Raw genomic sequence first — 23,844 nt, 5'->3', positions numbered from 1 at the left:
GAAATTCATAGCAGCGCTAGTTTGAATTCATTATTTTCTTTGTTTTTTCATGTAGATGACGTATTCTAGTTTGAAGATGCAGTCAAAGAAGAAAAATGGGTTACGGAAATGGAGGAAGAAACAGGAGAAATAGAAAGAAGCAACACACGGCAGGTACTGAACCTTCTGCAAGGAAAATATGTCATAGGAGTAAAGTGGGTCTATAATACCAAGAGCAACATTAAGGGAATGATTGAAGGACACAAAGTAAGGCTAGTTGCAAAGGATACAAGTAGCAGCATGGAAGAGATTATTCAGAGACATTTGCGCGAGTCGCGAGGATGGAGATAGTACGTATACTTATGGCAATTGTCACGCAACATAAATTGAACGTGTATCAAATGGACGTAAAATCAACTTTCTTAAATGGAGTGCTGAAAGAGGAAGTTTATGTTGCACAACCACCTGTTATGAGGTAGAAGGCCAAGAAGAAAAAGTGTATTGGTTGAGGAAAGCTCCTTATGGGTTGAAGCAAGGACCGCGTGCATGGTACAATAGGATAGATGCCTACTTTTTGGACAATGGTTTTGACAAATGTGATGGTGAGCCTACTCTCTACATCAAAGAGAGATATGGCAAGATTCTTATTTTCATCTTAAGAGAAATAGGTTTTATTTCATTAAAACAAATAAGGGAGTTTACTTTTCAAATGAAATCTATAAATCCATAGTTTTATGGTGGAATAAATTTTTGATTCCTATGAGAAGCTTCTACCACATCTAGGATATCATTCTCCATAATATCATATATACCTATGAATAATTCCATACCTTGTCCATCTTGGTTACGGATGATGTGTTTTTGGAATTTGTGAAGAAACATTCTTAATTCATGGTTCAAAACTTATAAGCCCACGATTATCCTCCTTATTGATGATATGAGAGAAAGCTTGAGAAATGTGAAAATTTCAACAATTGTGACACCCTCTTCAGTCTTAAAGAGTTATTCAAATTAAGGTAAACCCAATTTTACTATGTCAAAGAGTGAAGAAACATCCCTTCCAGATTGATATTTTCACTACCAAATCGTATTACTAATCCCATGGCCTTTGGTGAATTCCTTGAATACTTTTGTATTGTTCATGTCACATTCCATCCAAATTTGTCACTCTTCAAAGGACATTTGACCTCACTTTTTTACGGAGTACTTTTCTTCATATTCCAACCAACTCCCATTATCAACGAAAATGTCTTTGTTTCCTTCTCTTCTAACTGTATGTTTGAATAAAATATCACATGAATCATAGGATTCAACCTCTACAGAAGAAACAAGTCTCAATACTATTACAAATAACCAACTCCCATTATCAATAACAATGTCATTGTTTCCTTCTCTTCTAACTATATGTTTGCATAATACATCACATAAAACTCACCAATTTATTCATTCAACAATTCATGAACTTAAAATTTATCAAGCTCTTGGGGTTTTTTTAATATAGGATTTGTTAACCTAAATTTTGTGGAAGTTTCATTTCGGATTCAATTGAATCTAGTTGTGGTTTTTTGCAGAAAAGAGCGGTTCACTAACCTGTAATAGGAATTAATACCTCCTTAGGATGCTTAATGTATTAACCTTGAGGCATTTAAAAAATTAAAGAAAACAAATTTATATTGGAAATTCCTTCAAACCTTAGTATACATATATATTTTAATGATTATCAATTCAATGGTTATGACTCTCCATAACAATCTCTCAATTGAGATGTAATGTGAGATACTATTCAACTCGAATGAATTCATATTTTCACAAGAAATATCATCTAGATAATAATGATTGTATTATGCTAAGTAGCTAAAGTTCATAAATACTCCTGTTAAGTTGAATTCTATACTTTTGGACATCAGAGGTCAAGCATACTCAACTTAGTGTGGAAATAACAAAGGTCCTTTCTCCCCATCTGAGGGTTTCATGATCAAGGTACTTGGACATACAAACTGTATTGTTGAAATAGATGAGTTAGTATCATTGATGATGTAATGCCAAATGAGAGATGAGAGTTGTAGTTTGCGGATAAAACTAGAGACAGGTTAGAATAGGAAATATACTTGAGGAAACAAAAGGAATATTCTAGGGTGGCCTACTTTTGGCTAGATGCTTATTATAATCCTAGAAAAAAAAAATTGAAACAAATTTGAGTCCATAAATATGTGCTTCTATGCAATACATGATTATGAGACACTAGTGTGAAATTTCTTGTATTCATTTTTGCATAACTTGTGAATCCAAGTTGTGAATCCCAAGGGATACTATACTCTGCGTCTAAGTTGTCAATTGCAAGGAACACTATACTCTGAGTGATAGATTCAATATCTCTATGTATTCGTTGTGGAGTAAGTGCCACGAGGTCTTCATGTTGAGGCTTCTGTGGAATCAAAGGTTTCGAAGATTTGAGTTGCGTGGGAGATGATTCCTTATAGAAACCATCGTCTCTACCAATTTAGGAAGTTGTTGAAAATATTGTACCATAATCCCTTTGGAAAAAATTGGCCTCCACTCGTGTTTATACCTGAGGCTTGCCGCATGGGACTCATGCCTTGCTATTAAGCCAACATGAAGAAAAGTATTTGTTTGGCGTGTTAAGTCACCATTTCATTGTGAAGTAAGCATGAGTTTGCTGTTGAATTATGGATTACTTTGGATACAAAGATTGATTTGTGTTACTGTTTTTCTCAATGCTTTCCTACTCGTGAAGAGAATTTCTTTGAGGTTTTTGTTTTTGGAAACTAAATTGGGTATTGCCAAAGGAGAAATAAGGATTTTAAAAGTGGATTTTAAGAAATGTGGATTTTAGAAGTGTGGTGCAAGTGATTGTGGTGTAATTTTTATCATAAGAAAATTCCATAAATGATATTTTATTTAGAGTTACTATATTTAAGCATTTTTTTTGCAATATCGCTTTGAATATAGTGAATTTGGGTGCATTTGGCTTTAGATATGGTATATTTGGTTGCATTTTGTTGATTGGAGGAATATTTTTTGTCATCATGTCAAATCTTCTGGTTGGTACTTATTATAATGGGTCCAATAAACTTGATGGAAGAAATTTTGTGAGCTCGAAATTATGTGAATTGGAAATTCAAGTTGGTAACAATTATAGAGAGTTATATTTTGTCTTCAATTGTTATCAGGAATAAGCCCAAACCCACGATTGTAACTTATTCTCCTGATTGGGAGAAGACTGAGATGAAAGCAAAGGTGTTGTTGTGCATATATGTAAAGGAAACAATTATTCCTCACATGAAATATTGCAAGACATCCAATGAAACTTCGGATGCTCTACAAGGTTTGTATGAAACAACAAATACAACTTGGCTCTTGTTTTTCAATATTAATCTTTTATCTCTCACAATGGAAGTAAAGGAAAATGTAACCAATTGCAAGATTATCAATTTTTTTGTTTCAATTTTCTCAGCTAGAGAGAAGCTCCCCACATCTAGTGAATTGACAAGAATTTGTCTATAAGAGGAGGAGAGGATGAAGATATTTAATTTGGGCTCAAATCGATCATATCTGGCATTAGTAGCCCAGGGTAAACTACCATACAAAGAGAAACCATGGGACGAGAACAAAGGAGGAAATATTTCAAGGTGGAATTTGTTAAATTACAGTGTATTGTGAAATATATTCAAGATTTCTAAGTTATTTCCATAGGTACCATAGATGGAGGGTTGTATAAGATGTATGTAACCAGGTCATCAAGCATTGAAATCTATAACAATGTCAACAATAGAGTTATGACATCAAAGATATGGCCATCTAAATCAAAATGATTTAATGTTACTTTAAAAGAGCACAATTGTTGAAGGTCTTATTGTTATGAAAAATTATCATGTTGAATGTGAAGAATGTGTACTTGGAAAGGAACACAGAGAAAAATTTCCTATAAGTAAAGAAAAAAAGGTAGAGAGAAATGGTTGAATTAATTAAAAATGTTGTATGTGGACCTATGAAAACTATATTTGTTGGTGGAGCATGGTATTTTCTTATTTTTGTTGATAATAGATCTTGGTAAGCATGGTTCTATTTCATAAGAATCAAGAGTGATGTTTTTTAGCACTTTAAAGAGTTCAAGAGTATGGTGGAAAAGCAAATTGGCAAGTGCATCTAAATTATCATATCTAAATAAGGCAAGAATACAAATCAATAGAATTTAATCAAGATTGTAAAAGAAATAGGATACTATAGGTAAGTCTTAGACGAGTAGGTGAGTTAACATATAGGTATTGATTAAGGGAATGTTTCAAAATCATAATCACAACACATATTCATATTATAGAAAGGAAATATTGGTCAACAATGTAAGTAGGAGATAAATTAATTATTCGAGAGATTAGTTGATAATTAACGGACCAATTATTGAATCTCCAATTAATTCAATGTATAAATTCAATATATTGGAATGCAATCTTCAATGTTTTGTCTTCACCTCTGCTAAGTCTATAACCATACTTTGTGAGGTTAGACCTTTGGAAATTCCTTACATTGAGTGTGGATGTTACGTCAAGGCCTTTGAGAACCACAACAAATATGCAAGATTATTTAATGAACATCCTGAGAGTTGTAAGGAGGAGCTCCACATAGTAATAGATATTAAAGATTGGCACCTTAAAACTAGGAGAATGTGAGTATGCACATGTTTATTATTTTCAGTGCACATACTTCTTTATTATTTGTGTGGGCATCTTCGTCGTGATCAGCCACTAGCTGGCATTTCTAGTAGTCGTGATATTTGTCGTGATTTCACTATCATAGTGGGTTGATCATTTCTATAGGAATTCAACCCTTGTGCAGATGTGAATTCTCCTGATCGAAATGGAATTCCATATTTTGTTGGGGTTTTAACATCCCTTTATTTTGGTGTTCTCGAAAACGCCTTTAGGGTCGTGTTGGGTTTCCTTGGGAGGTGAATCGATATATCTTGGTGTGGAATTGATGTTCTTATTCATGGTGGAAGCCTTTTAATGGATTTTGTGACATGATATTCAAGTTGTTAGGGTTATATTTTCTAATAATTTTAATAAATGGGCTTTATATCAATTGCGGTTGAGTCTTCTCCTCGATGATTTTCTCCACAATAGAAATCGATGCTGAAGGAGATGAAGTTTTCATCCCTTTAGTCTTGGAAATGCCATTGCAGAGGTTTGTAGACAAATTCCTTGCATTGTTTAGTGGTTTTTTCTTTCATAAGTTCCCTGCATAGCTTTGCATCTTAGTTTCGAGTTCTTATTTGAATAGATATAAATTTACAACTCTAATTAGCCTTGTTTATTTCTTGGAGGCCTTATATGGTTTTTTTTATCGTGTTATCATGTTGGGTTACTTTGCCATATTCAAAGCTATGGTCATACTTTTTGTTTAAATTTTTTAATCAACTCTTTTGTTAGTTGAAGGCGGTTTATTTTGTTTAAGGATTTGTTTTGGTTCTTAATTAAAGTTACTTTTTTTGGGAGTATCCATGTAGTAGTTATCCATGTATTATAGTTTTTTGTCTAGTACCCTTTCGCTTTAAAATTCAATCATCTTCCTTGAAGTTAGTTGACCTTGTTTTTAGACATAAGCATGCAGTATTCACTTTAGTGCTCTACAACCTAGTATGGGGGTAATATTTACTTTAGCTCTCTACAACCGAGTATGGGGGTAGATCTAGAGTAAAAATGTAAATATAAACGTAAGATTTAACATGTAATGTTTAACATTTAACATTTACCATTTTTAATCTAATGTCAACCCTATTTAAAATTTATTCTAATTATTATTATTATGTATAAAGACAAGATAAATTTAAAATATGAACACTCAAAAAAGATGTATGGTAAATAAATAAAAATATAAATAATCTAGAGCTATGGTAAATAAAAAAAAATATATATATATTTTTATACTTACCTCATAAACCTCTTTATATTTACAAAAACTCAAAAAATAGGTTTTATTTGAGTAAATCTTATGGGCCAAATACCATGGGAAAAATTATTACTAATATCATGGGCCAAATAGCAAAAGAAAAAAATGGATCAAATTTTATCAAAAGAAGTCAAACTTGGCTTTCTCCTCCTTTTCCCAAATGATCCAATGGTACCAAGACCATGTCAATCCATCACCCACATCGATTTACACGAAATTTCCCATCATTCCCAAGCCTTTCCCACTTGTTTTACCCATTGCCCTAAAGTGCTACATGAATGTTGTGTTTTCCATGACATTTCCCATCATTCCCAAGCCTTTCCCACCTGTTTTACTCATTGTCATGAAGTGCTACATGAAATTTTTGTTTTCTATAGGACTCTCAAAATACACAAGGCATAAATTGTATTGACTATATCTAAAAAACCATGCATTATTTCTATGATTTGTTTAATTAAGAGATGTATAATAATGATGGAAACATGCTCAATAAATTTCAGAGAATTCGAGTGCATAGCTTTCAAGAAATTTTCCTCCATATCCTAATGTCATTTTCTATTTTCTTGTTTCATATGCATCCGTTGGGAAATAATTATTATGGAGAGGTAACATGCACAAAAAAATCAGGTAGATATAATATATTGTTTGAGAGATATTGGCCAAACAATATTTGGTACATGATTGACACAGAGTGATATAAGATTGGCATAGAATGGTATAGGAAGCTATTGAGCATGTGAAAGGGAGGAAGATTTGATTTTTTCTCCATATAGTGGAAAGAGAAGGATTTTATATAATTCCTTGGTATCCATTGAATCCATCAGCCTTCGTTTTTTCTCTACTATCCTGCTAAACATCCACAAAATCTCACCCTCCACCTTTATTTCTACCCATTACCTTCACTAAAAGGTTTTACAATTAGCACTGGAATTTTTCCCATGAATTATAAATATTTTGGAAGGCAATAATCAAAGAAAATTATAAACATTAGGGTCCTATGTGGCTATTATAGGAAGTCACACATTGTTGTAGCAGCCTGAATAAAACCTAAAGGATTTGTTGTAGCGGCTTAAACAACCTACAAAATTTTGGCATGCATCCAATTTCAGAGCCTCCTTCAAGATATTTACATGATGACTGTGTGCACTCGGGTTCACTCCATGATCTTGTGTGAGTCTTTGCACCCACCTTGCTTGATCATTCCACTGAAAGCTTTTGCATTTTGATGTTAATGTCATGCTTATGACCATGTTCTGTTCATAGTCAAGGTCTTGTTCGTGTGTACTTGTTGTGTTCACTATTATAACATTTGTGTTTCTAAAAGATCACATATGCACATCTTCACTCAATCACACACTTAGTCAGTTTGGTAAATTTCTGACGACCAGACTCCCCTCTAACATCCGGACCATCGAAATCAATTGAATGTCACCCAAAACAACGCAAAAGCACAAAATAGGCCATTTCAAGCTGCACTACCCATAAGTTGATCAATCAACCTTCATTCATGTCAACTAGAGAGTTTGACCCCACAATAACCGCGAGACTGACTCCCCTAAAAAAATGCGCAAAGCCTGTAAACCTTGCCCACTCGATTGAATGAGAAAATTGTGAAAACACGTTGGACAACATCTAGTGCTCGTCCCTTGTCTCCCTCAGAAATTTGTACAATTTTTCCAGCAAGCCCTCTAATCAATCAACCAACTTCTCACCCAGAAAACTGTGCAGTTCTCATGAGAAAGCCCTTTGTTGCCTAACAGTCCACTCAGCTTAGAAATTGTTTAGAGGTGATTAGCCAGCCTCCCAGCATCAACGTAGTTTTTCCCGCATGCCGCTTCCGGCAACCGACTGTCATTTCCCTCTAGAAATTGTGAATATTTTGCTCCCAATTTCTTAGTAGATGACTAATAGTTCCCCTTAGGAATTGCACATTTTTTGTTGTGAGTTCCCTCCTTGAATTGCGTAGTTTTCACTGCCAGGCTCCCGCTTCATGCTCCTTCCAGAAATTGAATACATTTTGCATGTCCAACCTTCCCACAACCTAGACCGTTCCTCTCAAGAAATACACATTTTTATCTTCCAGCTGAGCCAGACCCCACGGACAGTCACTGTTAATTCATATTACTTTGAATGGAGAGATTGATTTGTGCTGGTGTTTTTATCAATGCTTTCGTGTGAGTGAAGAGAGTTTCTTTGAGTTTTTTTTATTGAACTAAATTGGGTATTATTAAAGCATAAATAAGGATATTAAAATTGGATTTTAGGACATGTGGATTTTAGAAGTGCGGTAAACGTGGTTGTGGTGTAAAGAATCATAAGAAAATTCCATAAATGAGATTTTATTTAAAGTGATTATATTAAGCATTTTTTTCATTGTAAGATAACTTTGCATATAGTGAATTTGGGTGCATTTGGCTTTAGATATGGTATATTTGAATGCATTTTTTTGATTGGAGAAATATCGTTTGTCATCATGTTAAATATTCTGGTTGGTACTTATTAGAATGAGTCCAATAAACTTGATGGAGGAAATTATGTGAATGGGAAATTAAAGTTGCTAACAATTCTAGAGAGTTATAATTTGTCTTGAATTGTTAGTGGGGACGGGCCCAAATCCACTATTGCAACTTATGTTCCTCATTGGGAGAAATGGGAGATGAAAGCAAAGGTGTTTTTGTGTATGTATGTAAAGGATAGCATTATTCCTCGCATGAAATATTGCAAGACATCCAAGGAAACGTGGGATGTTCTAAAGGGTTTGTATGAAACAACAAAGACATCCTGGATCTTGTTTTTGAAGAATAATATTTTATCCCTCAAAATGGAAGAAAACAAAAATATAACAAACATCATGTCTCGTGTGAAATGTTTAAGGGAGAAGTTAGGGTATATTGGTGAAAATTTGTCTAGTATTTACTTATTCATAATCATGTTAAATGGATTAGTGCAAGATTATCAATTTTTTTGTTTCAATTATCTCAACTAGAGAGAAGCGACTGACATTTAGTGAATTGACAAGAATTTTTATACAAGAGGAGGAGAGGATGAAGAGCTTCAATTTGGGCTCAAATTGATCATATTTGGCATTAATGGCGAAGGGTAAACAAACATTCAAAGGAAAACCATGGGACAATAACAAGGGAGGAAATATTTCAAGGTGGAATTTGTTAAATTATAGTGTGTTGTGAAATATATTCAAGATCACTATGTTATTGCCACATGTACCATAGTTGGAGGGTTATATAAGATGGATGTGACGAGGACAAGTAATGAAACACTGAAATCTACAACAATGTCAACGATAGAGTTATGAAATCAAAGATATGCCATCTAAATGACAATGATTTAATGTTACTTTAAACAAACACAATGGTTGAAGGTCTTATTGGATTGAAATCTTCACTTTTTTGTGTTGAGTGTTCACCTTTACTAAGTTTATAACCATACTCTGTGAGGTTCAGTGTTGGGAAATTCCTTACATTGAGTAGGGGTGTTATGTGAAGGCCTTTGAAAACCACAACAAAGATGCAAGATTATCTAATAAACATCTTGGTAGTTGGGAGGAGATCCAGATAGTCATTGATATTAAAGTTCGGCACTTCAAAACTAAAGAGAATGTGAGTACATACATATTTGTTATTTTTAGGGCACATAATTTTTTATTGTTTGCCAAGGCATGGTCGTGGAGATTGGCCGCCAGCTCACATTTCTAGTACCCATGATATTTGTCGTGATTTTCCTATTATAGTGGGTTGACAATTTATAAGGGAATTCAAACTTTGTGGAGATGTGGATTCTCCCAATCGAAATGGAATTTTGTATTTTGTTAGGGTTTTAACATCTTTTCATTTTTGTCATCTTGAAACCACCTTTAGGGTCGGGTTGGGCTTCCTAAAGAGGTGAATCAATATATTTTGGTGTAGAATTGATGTTTTTTTGCATGCTGGAAGCTTTTTAATGGATTTTGTAACTCCATATTCTAGTTGTTAGGCTTATATTTTCTAAGATTTTTAATAAATATAATTTTTCTCTATTGTGGTTGAGTCTTCTCCTCAATCATTTTCTATACAATAGAAATTGATGTTGAAGGAGATGAAGTTGTCATCACTTTAGACCTAGGAATGCCATTGCAAATGGTTTGGAGACAAATTCTTGGCATTGTTTAGTGGTTTTTTGTTCCATAAGTTCCTTGCATAGCTTTGCATCATAGTTTGGAGCTCTTATTTGAATAGATATGAATTTACAACTTTCATTATCCTTGTTAATTGCTTGTTTATTGCTGGGAGGCCTTATATGGTTTTTTTATTATTTATTTATTTATTTATTTATTTTTTATGGTGTTGTCATCTTGGGTTACTTTGCCATATTTAAAGTTATGGTCACACTTTTTGTTTAAGTTTTTTAGTCAATTCTTTTGTTAATTGAAGGTGGTTTATTTTTTTTAAGGATATGTTTTGGTTCTTAATTAAAGTTATCTTTCTTTTTGGAGTAATCATGTGGTAGTTATCCATGTTTTACTTTTTGTGTCTAGTACCATTTAGTTTTAAAATCAATCATATTCCTTGAAGTTATTTGACCTTGTTTTTAGACATAAACATGCAATATTTAATTTAGCACTCTACAACAGTGTATGGGGGTAATATTTAATTTAGCTCTCTATAACCCACTATGGGGTTAGGTCTCATGTAAAAATGTAAATGTAAACTGTAACATTTAACATGTAATTATTATCTAAAAATCAATCTAATTATTATTATTATGTATAAACACAATATAAATTTAAAATATGAACACTAGAAAAAGAGATATGGTAGATAAATAAAACCTCATTTTATATTTACTTGTTAGCCTCACTCTCATAAAAAAACAATTATAAATCTAAATATCATAATTAGATAAATAAATTCTTGAGAATTAGGAGTTAGTTCCTCAAACTAGGGAGTTTAGTTAGGATGAGAGATTCTCTCCAACTAGTTCTCCTAGATTAGTGTTTTGTTGAGAAAATATCTCAACCAAGGTTTTTCAAGATAGACGCACTATCTTGAGACAAACATCCTCTTGTATTTATGTGTACTATTATCAGTCTTTGTACATTGGATTGATTAATAATGAGAATGTGAGGAATGTTCTAAGGCTGAGGACTTTTCCGCCATGTTTGGTTTCTATATTTTTGAGTGTTTATTTTATGTGTGTTAGTTTCCTACATGTGGTATCGGAGCACGACTATTTATAATTTTCGACAAGATATGAGAATAATTTGAAGGCCAATGAAAGCGTATTTTCTCCAGAGCCAATGCGGCACCACGGGGATCCAACACGACCATTGTAATCATCAGGCAGAATTTGACAGCATCATATGGTGTTCTCCTGCGCACATGTTTTTTTCTCTCAGTGCATACATTATCTGTCTATTTGTTTGTGTGATCTGGCATGATTGCATACATACAAGCCTGAAGTTGATCTACATCACTACCATGTTCAAATACTATTGTTGCACACCTATGAGATTCAACCACTTCTTGATCATGGTATTGGCATAAAACTTCAACATTTTCAGAGGGTTTACAATTATTGAATCCAATTCTGGCCGATGCGAGTGTCATAAACATTGGCTTTAATTACAGCTACAACAACTTGGAGTTTCACGTGATTGAAGAGACAACTGTGAAGGGTTGATTACTCAACTTGCTTGAGGATGTGTGTAATTGTTTGTTAGAGGAGCACATATTTTATGGAATGATCAAGTTTTCAAAGGCGCATATAAGCACAGTTTCATTCCCAGGCCTCCTTCGGCTTTGTGGACTTAGTGCTGGCAATAAAGCTACCCTAAGAGTGCATCCATTCGACCACTAGCCACTCAACGAAAATCCCAAATAAGGTAATGTTAAAAAAAAAATTGCTTTTCTTTCTTATGTTGTAGATAGAGAGTTATGAATAGTCGACTGTACCCTTTTCTAATTACATGGCCTATGGCATGTTTCATCGATGGATGGGTTCAAAAGGTTATAAAATGTAGTGTGCATGCAGTATAAATACCTCAAGTTTAGGGAGCTCCCTACGTGGATCTGTGGAACTTGTGCATTGAAAATATTTATTATCAATTAATGGGATCTTGCACATATAGGCACTACATTCAACAGACAAAGATAAGTGACAAGAAAATATTTTCTTATGAAGAGACCCCCTGTATGTTGGTATACGTTTTAGGTGTGTGTTTCAATGAACATACTATGTGAAATATGTGTGATTTCTAAGCCAACGTTTCTTTTCTTCACATGGGAAACAATTATTTCTAGCCATCGTGGACCCCTTTTTCATCCTCTTCGCACCAAAAAATCTCCCATCATAGCTAACCCATCATAAGAAACCAAACATAGTGGGACTGCTGTAGTGAAATTTCATGAATTAATATTCTCGGACTGCCATCATTCTAATTGAGGAGAGGAAGCCACACAAAGTTCGTTCCATCCAAAATGAAATCCCTTTCTTTGTGCAACGACAATGAGAAAATGAAGGGAATTATAATTGATGAATGTCGTGTTAGAAATCAACGTTTCAGCGACAAAATTTCAAGAAGTTGGGCTCCACGCTGCCAACCCCACACTTGCAGAGCATTCACTCATCAAGAAACTCTATGACCGCTTTGATGTTAGATTTTTTCCAACACTTCCATGTTAAGATCTAGAAAAGCGTCCACGTAGACTCCTTTCCGGTTGGCATGTGGTGAAAATCGTCCATGCAAACAAGTGAATTCATTCATTTTGATTTTTGGTGTTGTAAGTATGTAATTATTACCTGCACTGGCTCAATCGCTCTCTTTGAGAAGTTTCCAAGACAAAGTTGTGACATTGAAGAATGATGTACTTCAGTAATTAATAAAATCATAATTTTTTACGGCGCTTGTGTTCTAGATCCACCTGAAATGGAATAAGGGGATCTTAGGTACACCATGTGTATGTTTGTGATGGCGCATGATTCTTGATATTGTTTTTATTTTGTCTCTAGTTTTGACACTAACCTTCATGTGGTGTCCTTATAATATGGTACACACAACAAATTAGAGAATTGCATGCACATAATCAATTCCATTCAATCTTAAGTAATCAAGAAAACCACAAGCAATGAAGAAGCAACAATATATAATCAAGTTTTCAACAAAATTTCTACATCAACATCCAATCAAATTGTCTTCCACATCAACAATTTTTGCAGCAATTCAACAACATTTTTTTGGAAATTCCACTTGCACCATTTTTAATAAGCTCAATACAAAAGTCTAACTTCTAAAACATAATTTGTAAGTTGGACAGTAATCAAAGACAAACTGATTTGAATTGTAAGGGTGCATTCTCGATTGAAACCAACACCCGCGCTTTGAATTGATAGGGAATCAATGAAAATAAGTGAATATATTGTGTTTTTAACTAAGTCATTAAAATCATTGTAAGCGTTTCTCTTGGGTGCATTTTCGATAGTATTCGATACCCTTCTTTTGATCAATCATGAGTGCGAGTTCAAGCAAGTGAAAATTTCACAACATCAAGCGAGCCTGAAACTGAGCGAGTTCAACTTTAACGAAATAAAATATTCAAACAACAATCAAGCATGTTCATATCTACAGCAAGCGAGCATGAGTTCAAGAAAGCAAGCTCAAGCATTCAAGCGAGCGAGTTCTACGAATCCAACAAGTATTATAAGAATGTGAGTGTGAGTTCCATCAAGTTCACATGGTGAAAAGAATTCAGTTGTTACAGATTCTTAACAATTTGATCCTCTCAACTGCTGAAGACATTGTGAAAATAAGAAAATAAACTCTTGTTGACATTTAAATGAATCTACAACATGCACATGAAAAAATTGAGTTCCTTCAACTCGAGCCGCAACTACAAAGAGATGAATTGCAATAGAAGAGTGCTTCTTCCAAGTCATTCAACCATACATATGAAGATAAAGATGTTGATTCCAAGTCACTGATCCAAACAAATTCAAGTGTTGAAGTGGTCCTTGATCCAGTTCAACATTCTTCCAATCCAATCATCAAGCCATGGGAAGAAATATAAAGTAACAGAAATTGACGAGGATTAGGATATGTCAAAGATGATGCCAACTTTCATATTCTAGATTATTCAAGGACCATTATGTTTGTCAGTGCAGGGTTTCTTGCACAAATCAAATCAGCTAGTTCTGAGAAAGTTGAAGACAAACATAAATACACACAAACTAAAGTTGCAGACAAATAGACATGCGTGGAAACTGAAGTTGTAGTCAAACCAAAATTCCCTCATTGTCAAAGAAAAGGTCACATGGAATATCAATGTTTTAATCTCCATCCTTCTCACCATTGTGGCAAGAAGAATCATTCATCAGAGAATTGCTACAAACAAGACCAACCTGCTAGATTAAAGATCAATTATGCATGGATTGATCCTTAGTAATGGTCGTAAACTATAAAACAATTGTATAAGTTTTACAATAGAATTCAATCTCAACTATTGCAGCCAACAGTCAAATGAAGATGATACTCTCATGCACCTGAAAGTGGGAGTACACCAATGAAACACTCCTACACTTGAAGGGGGTGAGTTCAAAAATAATTTAAAGAAGATTGTCTCTCCTTTAAGCTGACACAGGGGGGGAAATGTCAATGAAATTGATAGTGGTTGTGAGACTGAAAGTCTCGACAACATAAACAAAGCAGCCAATGGGAATTTTCATCAGCGAGTGAGAATCAACAAATTCGCTAGTGGGCGATCGACAACAAAATCAGTGAGTGGACATCATCAACAAATACACTAGTGGGTGTTCATAATATTTTGTCAGTGGACACATGATGATGATTTCAAGCAAAGAAAAGTTGGATGCTTTTGCAGCTTGGCACGTGATGGAGTTGTCAAGTGACATTGAGAGATTAATCAAACATGCAACTAACTAATGGTCTCTTCATATTGTAGTTTCTTCAACATCTAGCTTTGGTGGTTTCTCAGGCAAATGTTTTTTGAGCATCAAGTTGAGAACTTGGAAGAGGGTTCCTAAATCCAAATACCATAATTAAATAAATCAAATATTTAGAATTAGGAGTTAGTTCCTCAAACTAGGGATTATATTTAGGATGAGATATTCTCTCCATCTACTTCTCCTAGATTAGTGTTTTGTTGAGAAAATATCTCAACCAAGTTTGTTTAAGATAAACGCACTATCTTGAGACAAAAATCCTCATGTATTTATGTGTACTATTATAATTCTTTGTAAATTGGATTGATTAATAATGAGGATGTGAGGAATGTTGTAAGGCTGAGACCTTTTCCGCCATGTTTGGTTTCTTTATTTTTTAGTGTTTATTTTATTAAGTTTATTTTATGTGTGTTAGTTTCCTACATTAATCTAGATCTATGGTAAATAAATAAAAATTTAAATAATCTAGAGGTATGGTAAATAGATAAAATCTCTTTTTATATTTACCCCATAAGCCTCTTTATATTTACAAAAACCCAAAATGATAGGCTTTATTTCAGTGAATCTTATGGGCCAAATACCATGGGACAAATTATTATTAAGATCGTGGATATTAGGCCCCTATAATACTAGTGATTTCCCCATTACTATTGTCATTGTATCCCTTATTGTTATTATTGTGCCCCTATTTTCCCCATATTGTTATTAGTATGCCCCATATAAATCAACTATTGTTATTTATGTGCGCTTATGTTATTACTGTTATGTCAGCTTGATTATATTATGACCCCTTAGACTCTTATATTTAGAAGGGAGATTTAGTCATTTGAATCACCCAAGAATTGTTCATTTGTGTAATGTAAAGGAGGTTTACCCCTCTAAGAGGCATGTTTATAAGGCTTTCATCTATCTTTTCTATCTCTTTATGAGTTGATTTCATAACATTTGGTATGAGAGCTCTGGATTCTAGGGTTTCGTTGCTCCAAACAGATCATTATTGAATTTTCGCTCTAATGTTTTTTCTGTGAGATTTCACAAGCTACAAAAAAACCCATTTGAGTCGATATCGTTTTGAATTTTGGGTCCAAATTTCAGAGGTTTTCTCGCTATATTTGCAGAGATATGATCTGAGAAAGTTAGGGTTTTTGCAGACTCTCGATTTACATTCCAAATAGGTGACCTAGGGAAAATCACCATAACTTTAGTTTTGGGCATCAGATGGAAATTTCGTCAAAATTTTCAGAAATAGGATGGCTTATAGCTTTTTGTGTATCAGTTTCAAGTAGTAAGGTTAAAACAGTGACATGTGGCACATCGTACAATTTCGCTCTATTGAACTAGTTTATAATCAGGTCATGGTGGGAGATTCGACATAATTCTTCCTTGGAAAATCCAATATTCATCAAAATTATGGGGTTAGAAAGAGGACTGCAAGGGCTACCACTAGACAATATTTAAGATATTCAAGATTCGTTGTTACAGAGGTATAGTAGATTCAATATCGCGCTCTTACAAAGTGAAAAAAAGGTGTGTATTTTTTTAAATTTTGCATAAGATTGTTTTGAAAAATTAGTTTGAAGGAATTAAAAGGTAATAGTGAAGAATTATTAGAATTGATTAATGTCCCAAAGAGAGAAAATGGAAACACCTAGTAAGCAACCTGAAAGCTCTAGCATGACTCATGAAGAATAGGAAGAAATACAACATCATATATCAAAATTACAAGACCATGTACAACAAATTTCATTCTCACTAAATGTAACTGAAGCCATCATGAATGGTGTGGAAGCTAATATGAATGGAATGCACTTTAAGATGGAAGCTAATATGGATGGCATGGATTCTAAGATGAATGGCATGGATGCTAAGGTGAATGGTATGGACGATTAGATGGAAGAATTGAAGATAAATTTGAATAAGTTTCTACAAGAAATGGTCACTCATGGTGAAAGGGTTAATCATGATGAAAAAGAGAAATGTTAGTCATGATTTCATAGTCTCTAATTCTGGATTGAAGACCCACCATGTTCCAAAAATTGATATTAGGAAGTTTGATGGCAAGGATCACAGAACATGGATACTACAGATGGATCAATTTTTTGATATCCATAATGTGCAAAACACACAAAAGGTACGTATTGTAACTTTATATTTGGAACCAAATCAGGTTGTATGATATCAATGGCTTTGATCTCATAAAAAAATTGTAACTTGGGAAATTTTTACAGAAGAAATGGTACCACATGATGAGGATATAAAAAGAAACACCTTTTTTAGCCAATTGATAAATCTCAAACAAAAGGGTTCGAGGATGGAGCACAATGAGGACTTCCAAAAAGTGAACGTAAGGGTAAAGGATGTTTGAGAGGAGCATAGGATTGATGCATTCATAGTGGCTTTAAAGGATAATATCCAACATGAGGTTCACCTTTGGGAACCTAATTCATTAGAGAAGGCATTTAGGTTAGCAAGAAAAATGGAAAGCAAAATTATGGAAACTAGGAAGCCTACCACTCACAACTATAAATATGGAAGTGTTGTTGCCCCTAGCCTTCCACAACCTAAAAGGTTGACACCGCAACAATTGGAAGAAAAAATAGAAAAAGGGCTTTGTCAGGTTGTGATAGCAAATACACTAAAGGTCATAAGTGTGCTAAGAAGAAATTATTCTACATAGATTGTGAAGAGGAGGAATAAAAGGAACACGAAATGTGAAAGGAAGAGGATATACTGTAGGAACAAACCTAGATAAATAAGAAATGAATCCAACCATATCTTGTCATGCATTGGCTGGAATTACCACTCCTCAAACTATCAATATAGCAGGACATATCAAGAAGAAAAAGGTAATAGTGTTGATTGATTCAGGAAGTACCCATAATTTTATTCATTGTAAGATACCAAAGGAATTGAATTGCTTCCTATATCCAGCACGAGAGTGTCAAGTGATGGTTGCAAGTGTAGGAACCATAAATTGCTCTAGAAAGTGTCATAATATCAAGCTATCCATGGGAGAATATGTATTGAATAGCCCAATGCTTTCCATTCCAATGGGTGGTGCTGATGTTGTATTAGGATTCCAATGGCTACAATACTTGGGTACAATAGCTTTTAATTTTCAAGAACCTTTTATGAAATTTTTTCCGGAAGGAAAGGAATTTGAATTAAGGGGTATTACAAGGAAACCTGGAAAGGTAATCAGCTCCAACAGTATGACAAAGCATATAAAGAAGTAAGAATGAGGTGTAATTGCACAATTATGTTCGTTAGAGGTTCCCACATCGAAATCATCTATTTCTAGATATTTCAAAAAAGGCTTGGAAAATCATTCCAAGGTATTTGTGAATCCCAAATGTCTCCCACCTATTCGTGATCATGATCTTGCAATTAATTTGATTCTAGGAAGTGTTCCTCCAAAAATTAGGTCATACAAATATCCCTATGCCCAAAAGAGTCAAATTGAATGTATTGTTGAAGAAATGCTAAAGGCTAGTATAATTAAACCTAATCAAAGATCTTTCTTTGCTACAGTAGTATTGTTGCACAAGAAGGATGGATCATGGCGCACGTATCTGGTTTATAGGGAGCTCAACAATCTCACTATTAAAGATAAATTTCCCATTCTTGTCATTCATGAATTATTATTATTATCATTATTTTTATTTATTTTTATTTATTTTTTATTTATTTTTATTTTTTATTTTTTATTTTTTATTTTATTTTATTTATTTATTTATTTATTTTTTCTGAGTAAGACTAATTCTATTAATAAAGAGGATAAATATTTATATTGTGACTGAAGTCAGTACACTGCTCTGATAGGAGGCAAATTTCGAGGAAAAGACAGGTAAGAAAACCAAGTTCAGAACCCACATAGGGGACCATGTTGATATTGTTCTCGATCTTTATAGTGAACAAAAGAACAAAAAAACAAAGGAAATCCACAGTACAATTAACATAGTAAACTTGCCCAATGATAGCCATGGCATAACCAAAAAACTGTCACCAGCAAGAGCATGCTAATCAGCTTGTGGTTCGAATTCTGGCTCACCCCTAGCTGGAGCAACAATCTGATTAGAGGGTCTGGGATAGATAGGCAGCATCTTCGGATCCTGAGTGCTGCAACCTGGAGCGTTCTGAACATGTTGTGGCGCCATACCAATTCCAAGCTGAATCGAAGAAGGAGGACCAGAGACTGCCTCGGAGTCTCCCGAATAAGAGTCTGAGTCCTCCATCTGAGTGGTCTGATAGAAAACCACTGGATCTAGGTCGTTATCTGAGGCTCATGCAGGGAATTGTTGAAGGAGAAAATTGCAGAGCCAGTCGAGGAAGGAGGCCCACGATAGTGACTGGAGGCACGACACCACCCTCTCCCGCTTCGAGTGCCTGAGTAACGACCAGTAAACAATTCAGTGGAGGGGGCAGGCGAATCCGAAGATGAGCTTGTCGGAGCGCGCCGGGGGTGGCATCTACAGCACCCCACACATTGACGAAGTCGAGTAATCTTTGAGGGAGCGTTAGAACAGTTACATATAGGCTGAGCAATTGACCCAAGACAAAGATAATGGTGAGTGGAACAACAAAGATGCAGAGACCCAGGAGAGAACCTACGAAATCCTATCGCAAACGGGAACCAATTGAGCACAGAGCGAAAAATTCCAAAGTGAGAATGAGCAACCTTTGAGTTGTCAGGACCAATCTTCCACCCCCTAGTATCTGGGACCAGGCCAAAGACCAAACGTTTGAACGAGGGGATAGAGGCTGAGAGGGAACTACTTAGAAACCACCCGCCAAAGCCAAAGGCAAGAACTGAGACCCATTGATGATAAACTGACATGAAAACCGCCAGACTATAGTCCAAAACCCCCCAAAGGAGAGAGAGGAACAACAACAGCTGCCCCTGGATCGTCAAGTTAAGCTTTCGCATCAAGGGCCAAGAGACTTTAGAGAGAACCGTAATTTGAGCCAAAGTGATGGGATGAGCCCAAAGAGATAACTCGCATGGCATCAACGCAAACTCAGAGCAGTGCCTCACCTTATAGTTGCCAGACCTTTCTCGAAAAACCACTTCCATTACTACTGCATTGATGATCGCCGTCATCTCTTGCAGGTTGTAGCATGCGAAGGGAGGAGCCGTTGCAGAGGACAGGAAGAATGAGCCAGGGCCATCTGAATGGGAGTTGTTGTAACTTGCCTTACGCACATGCCAAGCGCTCTCCCGTTTGCCAATATTTAACGCGTCGTACTGGGTGGGCAGGCGTCAAGTTGCCTCGCTCCACCCCTGTCTTTTCATATTGAATGCCACCTCAGTCACCCACATCCGGGATGTCATTGATGAATTATTAGATGAATTGCATGGATCAATTTACTTCACTAAGTTGGATCTTCATACAAGATATCATCAAATCAGAGTGAAGATTGAAGACGTTCCAAAAACATCATTTATAACTCATGAGGGTTATTATGAATTTTTGGTCATGCCTTTTGGCCTTACCAATGCACCTTCTACATTTCAAGCTTTGATGAAATCCATTTTCAAACCCTTCCTTAGAAAATTAGTGTTAGTATTTTTTGATGATATACTAATCTACAACAGGTCTTGGAAGGATCATGTTGAACATGTTAACAAGGTGCTCAAACTATTGGAGGAAAAACAATTATATGCAAAAAGCTCCAAATGTTTCTTTGGAGTATAAGAGGTGGAATATCTGGGTAATATTGTTTCTCATGAAGGTGTTTAGGTAGACCCTAGAAAAATTAAATCCATTAAGGAATGGGAAATCTCCACATCCATAAAGCATCTGTGAGGATTTTTTAGGTTCACAGGGTATTATCTCAAGTTTGTTAAGAATTATGGGAGAATAACAGCACCTCTAACAACATTATTGAAGAAAGATGCATGTTCATGGATTCCAGAAGCAACAAAGGCCTTCAAACATCTTAAAGAGGCAATGTTCCAAGAACCAGTCTTAGATACGTCAGACATCACCAAAACCTTTATTGTTGAATGTGATGCTTCAAGAAATGGAATTGGTGTGGTTTTAATGCAAGATGAAAGACCCATTGCTTTTGAAAGTCATATAATCAAGGGAAAGTATTTACACAAAGCTATTTATGAGAAGGCAATGCTAGCAATACTACATGCACTTAAGAAATGGCAACCCTACCTAATGGGAAGCCATTTCAAGGTAAAAATGGATCATGATAGTCTTAAATACAACTTAGAACAAATATTATCCTCTCAAGAGAAACAAAAATGGGTCACAAAGATGTTGGGTTATGCCTTTGAAATCATCTACAAAAAAGGGAAGCAAAATGTTGTGGTTATGCACTCTCAAGAAAGGATGAGGATATGGAAGCATTGTTGTGTGCCACTTTTAATATCCAACTAGATTGGATAAACGAAGCATGGGAAGAATGGAAGAATGACAAAGAATTATGGGCACTCATTCGAAATATACAACACTCCCAGTACATCTGATACATTTTGCTAGAAAAATGATTCGTTATAGTACAAAGATCACTTATACCTATGTAATAATTCCCAACTCAAGCAAAACATTCTTATGGAATTGCACACTTCTCACTTAGGAGGGCACTCAGTATTTTTAAAAACTTACCACAAGGTTAAGAAGGAATTTTTTTGGGATGGCCTTTAATTAGATATTAAAAAGTTTGTGGTAGAATGTTTGGTTTGGAAACAAAATAAAGTTGCAACAATCAAGACCCCAGGTTTAATACAAACTTTATTCATTCCAAGCCAACATTGGGAGGAGGTATCGATGGATTTTATCATAGGTTTGCCCAAGTCTAAGGGAAAGAGTGTCATCATGGTGGTAGTTGACAGACCTATGCACACTTTTGTGCATTATCACATCCATTAAAGCCAACACAATTTCTACTTCATTTATGGAAAAAATTCAAAAGCTACATGGAAACCCAAAGATTATTGTAAGCAACAGAGATCCCATTTTCACTAGAAATTTTTGGATAAAATTATTTTCTTGTCTTGGTACTCAACTAGCTCATAGCTCATCTTATCATCCTCAATCTCGTGGGCAAAATGAGATAGTAAACAAATGTTTGGAAGGATATCTTTGTTGCTTTATATATGATAAACAACAACAATGGGTCAAATGGATGTCTCTCGTTGAATGGTGGTCTAACACTTCCTTCCATACTGCAGCAAAAATGACCCCATTTATGGCACTTTATGGATATCATGCACCATCCAAAAAATCCTATTTAAGAGAAAATCTTAAGGTTCAAGCAGTGGAACATCACATCAAGCATCAACGACAAGTTCTCCAACTCTTAAAGGATAACCTCTCGTCGGCGTAGAATAGAATGAAAGAATAGGCAAATCAACATCGAAATGAAAGAAGTTCTGATGTAGGTGACTTAGTATTCCTATGGCTACAACCATATACACAAATTTCCCTCAAGCAAGCTAATATGGATAATAAATTATCGCCAAAGTATTATGGTTCGTTCAAGGTGTTACAAAAGATTGGTACTATGGCATACAAATTGGAGCTTCCTGCAGCTTCCTGAGTGCACCCAATTTTCCACGTTTCATGTTTAGAGAAGGTTATAGGTGACAAGCTCCGAGTTCGAACAATATTTCCAGAACTTGATGAGGAAGGAAAAATAATATTGGAACCATAATCAATCACAGAAACAAGAACTCTACAACTATGAAATTGATCAACTTCGGAGTATCTCATCAAGTGGAAGAGCTTATCTGCTGAAGATTCCACATGGGAGGATGGAAATTTTATACAGAAGCATCCAGAACTACTCAAGTGTTGAGGAAAACGCCTTTTATAAGGAGAGGTACATGTTAGGCTCCAATAATACTAGTGATGCCCCCATTACTATTGTCTTTTATCCCTTATTGTTATTATTGCGCCCCTATTGTCCCAATATTGTTATTAGTATGCCCCATAGAAACCCACTATTGTTATTTCTGTGTCCTTATGTTATTACTGTTATGTCGGCTTGATTATATTATGTCCCCTTAAACTCCTATATATAGAAGGGAGGTTTAGTCATTCGAATCACCCAAGAATTGTTCATTTGTCTAATGTAAATGAGGTTGCCCCCTCGAAGAGGCTTATTTATAAGGCGTTCATCTATCTTTTCTATCTTTTTGTGAGTTGGTTTCATAACAGTGGGCTAGGTACCATGATCCAAATACCATATTTATAAAAGCGGCATGGTAAATCAATAAATATAAAAGAGGTATAAAGAGGTATGGTAAATAAATGAAAATATATCAAATAGGATTAGAAATCAACATCTAAGTATGTGTCGATTCTATTGGCCAAATACCCTGAACCAAATTATTATTAATACCCATTCCAAAAAACATTATTAATGCTAATATTAATGTTAAAATATTATTATTAAATATAATTTTCACATTTTCATATTATAATATTAATATTATTAAATTTAATACCTTTGGATTAATACAATATTAAATTGGTTATATTTTAATATATATTAATGTATCATGATATATTTGTTAACTCTCTCTCTCTCTCTCTCTCTCTCTCTCTCTCTATATATATATATATATATATATATATATATATATATATATATATATGGGAGGGAAGACCAAAAACAAAGTTAATTAGGTGGAGAGAGATGGGGAGTGACAAGGAATATGTGGAGATAAAATGAAGGAAAGGGGGGAGGATCAATGAAGAGAGCGAGAGGGACATGAATGAGAGAGTTAGATAATGGTAAGAGAGGGAGGGGGAGAAATAAATATGGAGGTGGGAGAGAGAAGGAGAGATGGAGAGAGATAGTTGGGGGATTGGAGAGAGAGAGAGATGGGGGAAGAGAGAGGGAGGTAGTAGAGAAACCGAGAGAAGGGAAGGCTGAAAGAGAGGACTTGGGAGAGAGGAGGAGAGAGGGAAGGATAGAGAGATGGAT

This window comes from Pinus tabuliformis, chromosome J (assembly GCF_031772625.1).
Source record: "Pinus tabuliformis cultivar Carrire ecotype Pingquan chromosome J, CPIR1, whole genome shotgun sequence".
NCBI classification, from domain to species: domain Eukaryota; kingdom Viridiplantae; phylum Streptophyta; class Pinopsida; order Pinales; family Pinaceae; genus Pinus; species Pinus tabuliformis.
This window is presented reverse-complemented; position numbering follows the sequence as displayed.